This window comes from Pezoporus wallicus, unplaced genomic scaffold, assembly GCF_028554395.1.
Source record: "Pezoporus wallicus isolate ANWC-B61680 ecotype Strahan unplaced genomic scaffold, APGP_CSIRO_Pwel_v1 contig_2384, whole genome shotgun sequence".
Classification (NCBI taxonomy): Eukaryota; Metazoa; Chordata; class Aves; order Psittaciformes; family Psittacidae; genus Pezoporus; species Pezoporus wallicus.
Genome location: NW_026640488.1, coordinates 2,428,552 through 2,442,738, shown reverse-complemented (window position 1 = coordinate 2,442,738; position 14,187 = coordinate 2,428,552). Strand labels below are relative to the sequence as shown.

At 36.5% G+C, this 14,187-nt stretch overlaps 1 long non-coding RNA gene across 1 annotated transcript in view; it reads right to left on the bottom strand.

The window, feature by feature from the left end:
• LOC130604569 (uncharacterized) overlaps positions 1-14,187 on the bottom strand; it is a 185,844-nt gene that overhangs the window by 148,366 nt on the left and 23,291 nt on the right. The gene's annotated exons all lie outside the window — the stretch shown is intronic.

Below are 14,187 nucleotides of genomic sequence, written 5' to 3'. Positions count from 1 at the left end.
ATACATCCCACACCTTGGTAGAAACCTTCTGTTTTATATTAGGCATGAACATCTGTCATTTTCCCTTTACCTCACACTTTATTAATCACAAAGAATTAGCTCTTTTCAGTGAACATTGTCCTATAATGAGCCTGACACTCCTTTTGTTCTATAGACCTTTCCATGGAATAAGTCTATGAGTAAATTCTTTGTCTAAAGTCAGTACAAAGTAACATTTATGCTCTCAGTTTTGAATAACTAAATATGATAATAAGACAACAAAAGAAGGAAACCTGAAATTGACTTCATATAATGACTAGAACCAGAATAAGAAAAAGAGAAAAGATGCCAAGTTCTGAAAAGCCTGAAGAAGTGCTACCTGGCAAAAGATAAAATTACAGGTAAGAAGAATAAAAAAAATGTGATTATTAATAAGAGAGCATCACTTGAATGATTTTATTTTTTTTGTCTCTGAATTTCAAATTTTATACACATTATCTGTTCTATGAACATTTCCACTGCTAGGTTACACCAAATGCCACTGCACCTGCTGCAAGACAGTTAATAGTAAAAATATGTCCCTGCACTTCCTTGGCTTGTAGTGTCCGAACTATTGCTCACAAAGTGAATGGGGAGAAATTCAAAAGCTTTGAAAGTATGTATGTTTGATATGAAAAAAGTCCTGAAATCTAGAGCTCTGTTTTAGAAGTTTTGCACAGCTGGAAAATGCATCCTCAAAATTGAAGTAAAACAAGTCCTTCATCCATCAGACTAAAAGGCATGTTTCCTCAGATAAATATCATATGCACCTGTTAACCCCATCACTTCCCCTAGTACTTATTTAATATCATTAGGTTTAACGCGATTTCCTTGAGACAGCTCTTTAGGTGAAAAGTATGAAGAAAGTGATGTGAAAGTACATTTTATTATGTTTGTAATATTTTCAAATTATGTACTATGCAGTACCAACCAGGAAAATACAAAGCACATACATGGTTTTACAGACACATGTACCTATGTTTAGTTTCCTCCTGCACACCCAGATGCTGCCACCAGGACCACCCTGTGACATTTCTTGTAACAAAACCACAGCTCCTTTACTTTGAATCTGAATTTAAAACCCTTCATTTTAAAATCTATTTTTTAAGTGAAAACATGAAGGATGGAAAGACCTTCTATTAAGCATTCTGTAAGGATTTGTTCTGTTTACAGTGGGTTTAGGAGTATGGGTAGGTAAACAAGGCTTCAAAGTTGGCTAATCTTTCCCCTAAGGAAAGGAGCTATCACAGGCATCATCACCATGGACTAAGTTATATACAAAGCTATGGATCTTTTCAGTTAGCAAGGCACTATATAAATACCATTGCAGCTTAATTAGAATCATTTGTAGGTGGTATGTGAAAGCTTGTCATTTTATAAATGCTTTCCTAACCTCAGAAGTATATTTAGTTATCTTTCCTGATTAGGAAAAACATGAACGCACACCACAAAACAAACAATCAGAAGCCAAGGCAAAAATTAACAAAGCATTGATGAAGTTAAAGATAATTTTATGATCCTGGTCTGTCCTAGTCTCCTTCCATTTGTTTCTTTTTTTCAGTGAAAAGACTTCTTAACAGACCTTTCCAGTAAATACCCAAATAAGGAAAAATGTTTCAGGATGAGGGAAAAAAGATTCAATAAGATTGTTTACCTGTCATTCTGTCTAAGAAAAAAATGATTAATTCAGTAAGCTTTAGAATGAAGAATTGCTTCACAGTTTCTGGATGTGGGGTTTCATCTATTTGGATAATGCAGATAGGAGCAGGAATTTTTTGGCTATAATTTAATTTTTTTTTTCAGCTTTTAATATGTAATTTAACTTCAAATATAATTAAACCAGAAAAGTTTCATTTTATTCAACTCTAGAAATGCACATCTTGAATGCCATTTGCCTAAAAAAGAAAATAATTCTGCACTTTCTAAAAAAGTTGTAGTTCTGATAAAGTATGAGCTGCTGAAGCATATGAGAAGGGATAATGGGCAGGCAGCATACCGTGAACGGGGTGCTAACCTTTCCAAATGAGAAGCACTGACTTTACAAATCTACTGGTTTTCACTTCTTCTGAAATCTCCTCAAATAACTCCTTGATGAGTATAGATTTTTGTATCACAGACCACTAGTAATTTACAAAGTACAAAGCACTGTAACTTCCTGAAAGTCAATATATAGTCTAAAGGTTGCTTTAAATTATACTCAATACAAAACACCCTATTACAAAATTATAGGAATCAGGGAAGTGTCAGAACTGCCATATTGAAATTGTTTTTTACAGTTGGTCTGTGCTGACTGAGCGCAAAATTTGCTCCTGTTGGTATACAGAGTGGCCACACCTTATGCTTAAATCTGGAGCTGGTGCTGTTAGAAAACATGTTTTTGTGTTGATGGGTCTTAATGCTAAAATAACTAATACCAAACCTGTTCTAGAATATGTTGAAAATTTTCATCCACTTCTTTTTTCACCATATATTCTATGCTTAATTTGTACCATCTTTAAGTACAAATTTTTAAGTTCTTTATAACTACTATGTGAGTTTTTCTAAGATGAGATTGAACTATGCAAATTTATAAGCCAGCCCTCTTGTGTGTGGTGGAAACCCATCTAGAATCAGATTATCATTTAAATACTAAATTCCCAATCCTTTCCTATATGCATAAAAAAACCTTTCAAAATCTGCTTTTGCTGTTCATATAGTGCATACTTCCAGTAGCCAGCTTTTTGTTCCTTTACTCAGCTGCACAGATAGGCAGTCCAGTTTCTGACCAAGTCCATGGTGAATGGATTTTTTGTAACTGCTTATAATTGTCAACTGATGAAAAAAAAACCAACAAAACTGCTTGCTGCTTCAGAAATAAGCTGAAAAATTAAAAATTTACTGTAATTATTTTTTTTTCCTAGCAGCCACAGTTTTAGGACTGTCAAAACTAGAATGTTATTGCATTGCTTCCTTTCTTTTAACGCTGTCACAGAGCTCACAATAACAGATCTCAAGATGAGACAATTCATATGCGTAAGACATTCTAAGCAGAGGTCAGGTTTCCTCCATCTGCTTTAATTCTATTTCAGTTATGTTTCACCTCAATGTATAAACTGCTGCTATCCCACAGGTGGCTTTGTCATTTGTGATGCAAACCAGCCTCTTTAAATATCTGTCTAACGGTGCTAGAAGAACAGGTGATGGTGGCCTGTTGTAGAAACCCATATGCGGGAAACCCCTGAAACAGATTACAAAACCAGATTATGGTGTGCAGTTTTGTACTTACCTCTCTGTGAAGATGTCAGTCTGTAAAGCAGCAGCTGAAATGACTGACTTCAGCAGGAATCTCAAAGAATCTGACTGAATATCCTGCCATGAGTTCAAGCATGACACTGACTTATTCTTGCACAGAGTAATGTCAGTGGCTAGATGTTTTGGGACCAGAAGTCATAAAATAGCTTGACACTCAAGTGATACCACTTTAAAAAGTTACAGAGAGTTCTTCCTAGTTCTATTAACAAATAGCTTTCACATGGGTGAGTTGTTTAAACCAGACCTTCCCGTAAATTGCTTGTGCTGTTCCTCCAACCTACATCTGCACAGGCTTCTTCTCGTCTGTAGCTGCATCAGGTTTTTGTGGCAACAACACAGCAGTTGTTTCCATAGCAGATCAGCTTTAGAAAAGCATTCTTTGTATTTCAAGGCATCTTGTAATACAACTCAGTTGCTAGAAAGCGGGACTGGCCAACATCATTAAGTGAGCTGAATTTTTGCAAACCACGATGAAGTACTCTGAGAAGCCGCAGTATAGGCTATATTTTTTGAGATCCTGGTCTATGAAAAATCTAGTGGTCTGCCTACATGTTTTGGTGGCACTATTTGTCTGCATTCAATAGGAAGTCTAGCTTTGGTTTGGAGAAGGTATTCCTTACTGTGATGATTAGAGGAATCCTTGCTGAAGGTTATGCAAAGTAAACTGTACGTGTAGGAGACACTGACTAGTCTTGCCAAGCCATTTTTTGCTATAATCACTTCATTGTTTTATTTGGGTAAAAGACTGTTACCCTTCTCCATAGTTTCCTCTAAAAAAGTATACAAAACATCAGCAGCAAATCGCATTGCACCACCATACAGCATATTCCATCTCAAGTTCCAGGTTATTTCATGTAATTTCTGTTTTCCAGAAGGTAATTTACTGTGTCCTACTCTCACATGCATAGACTTGGAGCAATGTTTACATTTCTTTTATGGATGAGAATGAATATGCTCATTGTAATGTTCATAATGAATGATTTTTTTTCTATGTAGAGTATTTCGTATGATTGAATGTGGTTTGCTTCATACAAGGGGTTGACAGACACTGAATAAAGCTATTAAACTTTCCTGTCCCTGGATGATATCAGAACAATGAATTTATTTGTTATTGCAAAGGAAATATTTTTAATTCTGCAGTCCTTAATGTAGATAGACCCTTGAGTTTATCATATAAAATGGTAATTACTTGAACCATATTTGAAGTACTTATGTTCATATTTCTCAGTACTTTGTTAAATAGACTGTATAAATGAAGTGCTTTGATAATTCCAATATGATGTGTAGGTGTGGATATTTACAACTATGGCACGGGCTGAGTCATGTCACAACTAAAGGCTAACCTTGGCTGATGAGCCTCAGATCATGGAAGACTGTAAAGCTCCAGTGCAGAAAAGTTCACCTGCTTTCCTGCCACCTACTTCTTTTAACAGGGAGGACATCTGAGCATTATTCATCAGTCAGCATAAACTGTATTACCATAATTATCTCAAGACCTCATCTGTATTCACTGCATCATACTCTGAGAGCCAGATGCTCTTAAGAAAGAAGTACACTTACAGAGTTGGTCTCATAATATACTCCTTTGGTCTGGATTAAATGTTTTTCCAATGTTTTTCTCATGGATTTTTGTTAAGAAAAAGACCCAACACGACAAAGACAGTTGTTCCATTTCTGCAGTTTCAGGTCGTTACTTATGAACTTTGCATCTGTTTTTCTGGCCTCAGCTCAAGTAACAAAAAGTGACAAAGGCTGTTTGATACCATTCGTGTTGTCTTGTGTGAGGCAGCTGTTCTGGGCATTGCAGGCACACAAAATACAGTGTATAGAGCATATCACTTTCATCTGACTTTTTGCAAAAATGAAATTTCTGGTAGATTAAGAGGGCTACTACTTATGGACTAATTTCATGCTTACCTACCATTACCATTACGTCCAAAAAAGACTGCCCTAAGGAACTGAAGAACAGAGTTCTTTTCACAGTACTGAAATGCTAGGCTCAAGGCTGGTTATGACAAATAGAAATAAGGCAAAGATGTAAGGCAACATATAGATTAAATATCTGCTCTCAGTATTTTATTTCTGGTGAATGCCATTCTTTACTGAATTCAGTATTTTTCTGGTGTAGAAATTTTAACTACTGAAATGAGAAGCATAGATTGACAGAGACCCAGGATCTGTTGTAGACGAAAGTAACTTGTATGCCCTGTTAGGCATGCAGCCAGTTCTGCAAGCTCATAGGCTGTCTGCTTTTTCTTGAAAGGGAAAGAATGCCTCTAGGGCTGCAATGTGGGAAACTCTCGACCTCATTGTAGTGTACCCTAAATAGTGAGCATCCATCCAAAGCCACTATTTGATTTCTTCCTTTCTTCTGTATTTAAATAGCTGGCAGGAGCTAAAGTTGACAGACAAAACAAATCTGTAACTGTTGGTGGTTTTCTGTGTCGATGAGCACAAAACACCCAATTGCGATCACCACAGATCTTTTATCATAGAAGCATAGAAGCATAGAATCATAGAATAGTTTGGGTTGCAAGGGACCTCAAAGGTCATCTAGTCCAACTCTCCTGCCATGAACACCTTCCACTAGACCAGGTTGCTCAGAGTCCTGTCTAACTTGGCCTTATTATATGCTTTCCTTATAAAGACCATTTGCTAAACAAAAGCTTGATGCTTTCTCTCCCTTTGCTCCCAATACCTTCCTTTAACAATTCAAATCTTTAATTTTATTTCTAATTTCACTTCAGCAGAGCAGTATTTTCACAGCCGTTAAGGCAATTCTAATAAAAAATTTAGACTGTGTGCTAACAGAGGAAGTACCTGTTAGCCTTATGTAGCAAGCCTTAGTATGTGGCCTTTCTCTCTAAGACCCAACAAATGGGACACTAATTATACAGCAGACCCTTGGCATTTCTCTTTCAGACAGTACCTATGTATTTATTCAATAGCTGGTTTTAGGTGTTTGCTTTAACTGTTTTTTAAGAGGAAAGGCCTGTAAATTAACTAGAGAAACTACCTTTGTTACAAAGCAAAATTGAGTATTATTTTTTTCTGTTTGATACATTCCCTTTATGCAAACATGTGCACACAATTAAATTTGTGCAATCAAAACTTCATTATATCCATTTTCTCTTTTCAGATTTATTTCTCTTAACTGATTTATTATTACATTAATTAATCTGCATTTTGATGATTGTAGGATTGTTGACAAGTATAGAAACATTAGCCTATAAATCCCATAGATCTCATCTAGGGTAAGGATTTCTGAGATTTACCCTTCTTCTTTCTGCTAGTCTCTATCTGCTCCTCCCTGTTTCAGGAACTCATAAAATCCTCTCTTCATGCTGTTCCACCACAAAGCATGACCTGACATTGAAGGAATATCGCCATCATGTTGCTTGATTCAAAGCTGCAAGAGGCTTATTTGTAACACACAATGTGATTATGGCTATACACCATTGCAACCAAAGAAGGGCACTTTTTTCAGATATTTATAACTTACAGTAACCAAAATTATTTCCATTGTAGCTAAAAAAAGCATAGTGCATATCTTCTTGCCTGTCAGCAAGATAGATTATATTCAATTTTAGAATAAAATTGTGTATAGAAAATCTATGGAAAATACAGCCTTTGTACTATCTCTGTAAATCCAAGATGTGGTACTATGCATATTTTCTCAAGACAAGAGCCTTCATGAAGAATGCCCAACCTGCTACTGCTTTCCGCCTGTGAGAAGCTGTGTAGATTCTCTCCATAAGGGCTCAAACAGATGAAAAAAGATGCTTTTCCTGCCCATTTCTTTATGTGGCTACACTAGACTAGCTATAGCTTTTTCCCCTCACAAAAACTTTGGACTTTTGTGTTTCAGTTTTGAAGAGGCCTCTGGATCTTCCAAAAAAAACCTTCCCGTTTAATCAAGGAGTATGTAATTATATCGAGGCTTGCATTAAAAGAGAGTAACAAAAAAAAGGTAAAAAAGGCACAGAAGTAAAGATGTAGAAAACCATCCTGTGATGCAGCTGCTGACGAAAAACCTCAGGATCTAATGCTTGACTTCTTAACCTGCTTTGTAAGAGGAAGGGGACGTTCTGCCAGCACCAGATGCTAATATGGCTCCATCAGTATGAATGGCTGTTGGCCCCACTTGATTACACTGTTTGAGGTTGCTGGTTTCAGTTCTGTACAACTTTGCAGTCACCTGGAGCTTATTCATTTGCCATGTTTGAATGGCTTCAAGTTTGTAATCCAAGCCCTGCTGAAACTGATTTTAGTGAGACCAGGATCAAACCAATGTATACTAGCTAGACTTAGACACCTGTCGTAGTTTAAACCCAGTCAGGTAACTCGTTCACTCATTCCCCCCCTTCTTTCCCTCCTGGACGGATGGAGAGGAGAATCGAAAAGAATGCAACTCCCATGGGTTGAGATAAGAACAGTTTAGTAACTAAGGTATAACACAAATCACTGCTGCTACCACCAATAATAATAATGATAAAGGAAATAACAAGGGAAGAGAATACAACACCTCAGCACCAGCCAACCGATAACTCGCCTCCCCCAGCCCGACCAAGCACCGACCCATACCTCCTCCAACCCCGCAGTGCACCAGCCCTTCCGGCTCACTCCCAGTTACATCCTGGGCATGACGTGCTGTGGTATGGAATACCTCTTTGGTCAGTTTGGGTCAGGTGTCCTGTCTCTGCTTCCTCCTGGCTTCCCCTCCTCCCTGGCAGAGCATGAGGCTCACAAAGTCCTTGGCCAAACCAAAACATCCTTGTTATCAGCTCTGTTCCCGAGCTGAAAGTCAAAACACAGCACTGCACCAGCTGCCACAAAGGAGAAAAATGACTGCTACTGCTGAACCCAGGACAACAACACTGGTAAAAGATGGAGAAAAAGGAAAGAGAAAACTCAAGAATCTGAAATAACTTCAGATACCAGGAATTCAGGAATATGCATTTTCCTTTTATTTGATAGCTCAGTAAAATCTGAATACTTTAATGATTATTTAGTGCAATCTCACCAATTCTAATGAGATGATTTGGCATTTGTACAGGTACCACATATTTCTGAGTCCCATCAATTCTAATTGCCCTTGCATAGAGGACCCAACATAAACATTTTCCTGCTTCAAATTAGATTTGGCAGCTGTGACACACACATTACTATGATTTTTATCCCTTCTAGGAGGCAAGGGGAGTTATGAACCCCTAATTGCTACCTGAGAAATATCCCAGGCCTGCCAACAGGGAAAGCCAAAAGCTTGCTTCAGCCAAAAGCTTGTCATTGACAGCTAACTGTCTTCACATAGCTTATCTTCATATACTGTTCTAGCTACAATAAGTGACAATAAGTTAGATAAACTTCCAGTTTACTTGAACTGTGAAACCTGAAGATAAAGGATTTGATCATCAGTTTTCAAGTTCCCTGTCTAGAAGGTGATAAATTCACCTTGTTTCCAAAACAGGCTTTTAAGGCTGCCTACAAATGGCAGATGAACCCAGTACACACTAAACCCAAAGAGATTGTCAGTCTGGACTGCTGGGTCCTAATGACTATGCTGGCTTGACAGGCTGTGTTACCCTCTGCATCCTCATTACACTTGTGCTTCTGTCCCTTTCTCTGGGAGAGGAAACAGATTAGGGAGAGGAATGAATGCTTTGTGTGGGAAAAAAATGCAAAATGAGAAAAAGCTCTCACGTAAAAATTCTAAAGGCTAAGTTGCCACCAGTATTATAGTCTCCTCCTTTTTTAAGCATTTGAAGCTATTAGCTGAAAAACATTTATAAAAGGCATCTCAGTTATTTGTAAGAAAGCAGGAAAAAGATAAAAGAGATGAAATACTATATTAGTGTGTGTGTCTGTTATGCATTCTATAAGGCTTCAAGGAGGTTGAGTTAAAAATGGAGGGATTTATTTCCTTCCTTCAGAGCAATGGAAACGTCTTTTGCCCTTTAGTTTAGCTTTTACTATATAAAAATGTTATAGATTACATAATAGAAATATTTTAGTTCACATGGTTCCTTATTTTTTTTCCTTTTCTATGAATAAAATGCATGTTGCAAGGCATAAAAAAAAGGCAATAGTTCAATAGTTTAGATTTCCTTATATGCTCCAGTGACACACTGAAATAAACCTTACGGTTTATTCTTTGTATATCATAGAATCATAGAATAATTAGGGTTGGAAAGGACCTTAAGATCATCTAGTATCCTTCTCAAACAAATCTTCATTAATTCTCTGTTTAAAATAGCACACATTGTATGTCTTCATAATGGGTCATATCCTGCTATCAATATTTTAACAGATCCCCTATGGACTGTAATGTGGAATCTGCTAAAAAATTGATGGCACCATTATGTTCAACTGCAAGTATATTTATAATTAAGTTATTTTTCTTTGTATTCATTCAGATTTCTCTTCATGAGAAACAGAAGTGCCCTGATTAATTAACTGCAAACACATTGTGTTTTGTTTGTTCTGGTAATGTTTGTTTCAGTCTGAAAACCTGTCAAAAATGTTCATGATTTTGTGCTATGGATTAGCACACAAAAGTTCAGCAGCTTAATACGGATTCAGAAAATTTTGCAAAAAACATTTACCATAATTATAGGAAGCAATTGTTGTAATAAAGTGTAATATATGTATACGTAGGGCCTTGCTGAATAAAGCTACATAATAGAGAGGAAGGAATTGTGAAACAGTAAGGCTATGATAAAAACTGAAATAGAAGAATTTATGAAGAAGTCCTGTTTTTTCTTGCTGACTTTCATCAGGATTGACAGAGCTATGGAAAACAGTCCATAAAGTATCAGCAAATGCCTATGAAATCTTCACTCAAGAGCTAATTTGCTTTAGAAAAAAAAAAGAAATCCATGCCATTCAAAATTAAGCACACAGTTATTATGAAAAATACACTGAGCAATTTATTTAAGGGAAATACTTTCCAGTGTAAGAGAATTAGGGTAAATTTCTGGGTTGTATTACATTGGAATAAGCCTTTTCACTACTGTTTTCCTTTACTGACCACCTTAAATTCTTATTTCTGATTATTTCCACTGAGAGATGGAATTAATGTCTTGCTAGCTGGATTTGAGCTTGTTCTGGCTTTCTCTTTTGTTCCTCTGTTTCTCTTGGTAACTTTTTGAGCTTTATTTTCCTTCTCTCTCTAGTGCTCTGCAGTTTCTGAGCACTTAAAAATCTTTTAATGTACTAATTTTCAGAAACCATCTGGAAGATAAGGTAAGACTGGGTAACTCTCAATGCATAAGATGATCAAAAGCTTTGTGAATACAATGTTTGGCATTTTCTTTTTTTCATGGTTTATGATAAATATAACTGAAGTTTCTAACCTTTCATGCTTCAGAAATACATATATGTCTGTTTCCAACTGTTCAGTTTGTTGTTTTGTTTTTGCTTGTTTTTTCTCAAGTGTTCAGAAACAATATACTGTTATAATAGGTTTATATTCTGTGTATGGGTTTTATATTCTGTGTATGGGTTTTATATGTACGTTTTTTTCAAGCACCAAACTTTGAGTGGCTAGATTATTATGTGTCTCTCAGACAGTTTTTTTCAGCCAATAATAGAAAGTAGGATAAGCCAACTGAGCAAAATTGGAGAACAGAAAGAACATATTGCTTCACCCTTCTGCAGTCTTTTAAAGAATATGGGAAGCATTGGGCTAGGCTCTCTGAAATGCAGAGTACCTCTCACACAAATATGAGACAGTGAAGGGGTTTGGGCATCTTGATTTTAAACAGAAAATCTGTTCTTTCCTACAAAGTTTCTGACAGGATTGGAAAATGAAATTTATGAATGACGGTTATTGAAATGAGAATGTAAACCAGCTCCATCATAGCTACCTGTCTTCACCATATTAAAGCTGAGCTTTTGTATTCCTTCTTGGATGCAGCAGGAGGACACATATAATATTCCTTTTTATGCTGCAGTTCCTTCAAATCATTATTCAGTAAATACACTGCAAGGATCTGTTGGAATGACAACATACAATTTCATTGTTGATCATCCCTAATGTGACTCAGTCTATGTACCAGATCCATTTGGCAAGTGTTTTGCAGATATACTTGCTCCTAGAGTCAGACCTTACCTTTGTGTGGTGACTAACTTAGTAACTTATGACAGAACAGGAGCCAAGCAAAATTTTCTCATTTTCTTATGAATAAATCAGAATAAACATGCAAGTTTATGAACTTTTTTCCTTGCTTTGTACAGTACTACAGGATAAATATAGTCAAAATCAGTTGCCTCATGAATTCTTTGGTCATGCCAACCAGAGAAGACGCTCAGGAGTTTAAACAGTTTTCATGTGTATGGCTAGAAGTAAATTTATAAATGTGTGTATATGTGGTTTTGTAGAGAAAATCATCTAATCTGCTTATTCCGGCTGTAAATGAACCCTGTTTCACCAAATTAAAGAACCCAAAATCCCATAGTAGAGGAAGGCTCCCACTTCTTACAACTGCACAAAAGAGTTGCTCTAAATGGACAGAGTGAAGAAAAGATAATCCTTCTCTGTTCCACACGCATGAAAAGTGCTGCAATGTGGGTGGTGTATTCTTGCCATGTATTTTTGGGCCACCAGTATGAGACGTATCTCAGAAGGTTACAAAAATAATTGTAGCAAGGTCTTTTTCTGGAGTCCCTATCTTTACACAGCTCTTTCAGTCTGCTAGTTGGTGTAAAACTGCAGTATGAGAAAATATCTTGAAAAATCTGAGAAAAACTATATAGAAAATGAAACTTATAAAACACAGTGCAAGTGGACATGCCCAATTTGGTTTGCTTATAGCTGCTTTCAGCAGATCTGCTTAAAAGTGCTGTAGGCTGATAGGTCTTACAGGTAAGAGGCAGGACAGTAATAATCAGTATATGCAGGGTTTTTTATGATTATCAGAGGCTTGAACTCAGCATTTTCCTATTTCTACTTGCAATTTAAAGATGAAATTGGTGTTTATGCTGTAAAAAAATGTTACACAAATAGCTCAAAAAGCTTAGTTACGATTCCAAGGCAGATGCACCAGTGTGTGATATTTTTGATTTTGTGCACGTGCAAATTTTGCACTAAACTATACAACAGACGAAGGATGATCTTTAATGCAATTAAGGAACAGTATATGTTTCACATAAATCATTAGATTTCCTAATTTTAATAAAAGCACTATATTTCTGTGGTACATCTGATTCGACTAGCTACATGATGATAAGCCTTACTTCAGTTTATTTAAATGAACCATAACTGAATCCCAACACCTACTTTAGTTGATTACAACACAAAATCAAAAAATAAGCATGGCTTCAAAGGAATAAAACTAAACCTCTATCACCTACCAAATCCCTATGACTATTCCAGAAAAGCTCAGGGAGAGTTTTAAAATAACTTTGTGAGATATGTTGTGAAACAGATGACATAATATTCCTTTTATATTACATAGAAGCTTTAAAGCTCATAACTGACAGTTCAGCTAGTGTGGAAGTGCTCTTGTCTGGAGTAAAGCCAACTTTAAAAATCCCAAACATGTACAGGTAGCCATATGCTACACTCTTCTGATAACATCATCTGGAGGACATTCAGAGTTAGAAGAGGGCACAAATAAAGCCTCTGAGTTTTAGGTAATTACCACTTATCTGTGGTAAGGATCCTGAGACTGATTTTTGTCACTTTAAAAGAAAATTACATTCTCCAGATAAGGGTAAAGTAGAAAAATTCTAATCACCAGTCTAGTAATGGTTGTAAGAGAGCTAACACTAGTGTTATCTAGCACATAATGCTAAATTATCAATAGCAGTATGTACTTAGGCTTTCAATACATTGCTCTAGGAAGTACTGCAGATTTTAACAGGGCAGGGCTTCTTTTGTAACAATCTGATGCAGATTTTATATATCAATCATGGCTTAAAAATGGATCCACCTAATCAAAGGCTTACATTTACCTTGTCATCTCTTACTCCAAACTTAGTACGCAAGCAATGCAGCAAAACCACCTTTGTTCTGAACTCAGTGGGATGTGAAATGCCAGCATAGCAAGAAAACACCATTTCTCCATGTAGAAACAGACCATCAGAGATGTCAGGATTAATTATAAAGTGAGCTGTCAGAAGTACTATCTGCATTGAAAAAGACAGATACCAAAGAGTTTTCAAAATGGAAGTAAAATGCTGCTTTCCCCCTCCCCCTTTTAGGCATTAAAGACTAGTTATGAGTTCATTTCTGTGTCATGGGTCAAAACTATCCCATCTGGCAGGAGAAGGAAGCTCTTTGGGTTCTAGTCACAGTGAATGCAGTTGGTTCAGCTGAAGTCTATGTCTATACTGCACATTGCAATACAACATAGAATTGTCAAAGTTATGTATAAATGGAGAGGCTTGAATACTGGGAGTAATAAAACCAAATTAGTGGATATTTCTGCTTGGATTAATATATTTCTTGTCATCATAGGACTGGTCCATTAAAATTCCAGTTGAATTAGCTTCAGTGGAAACATTGCTATATTGCTTCTAGTGTCCAGTCTAGTGGACTTTATGTAAAACGGCTGGGATATCCTGAAACAGATTTTGTAGGCACAGTTAATACAGAACACTATCTTGAGTATGAGTGCTTCTCCACTCTAAAGTCAATTTACGCCTACACGAGTAATCTCAAGATGTCTGTTGCTTGCCACAAGCCCAGACAAGGATATTGCAGAAGAATTGCCAAGGCAGTATCTCATGAGAACCACTAACCTTTGCTGCTCACAAAAAAATGTGGTAAGCACTCTCAGGAAGATAACAAATGGCACTAAGCTGGGGGATCAATTTTTATGCTGTAGTGTACCTGTCCAATTTTTGTGCTTCCAAAGACAAAGTGGAGTGAGTCTA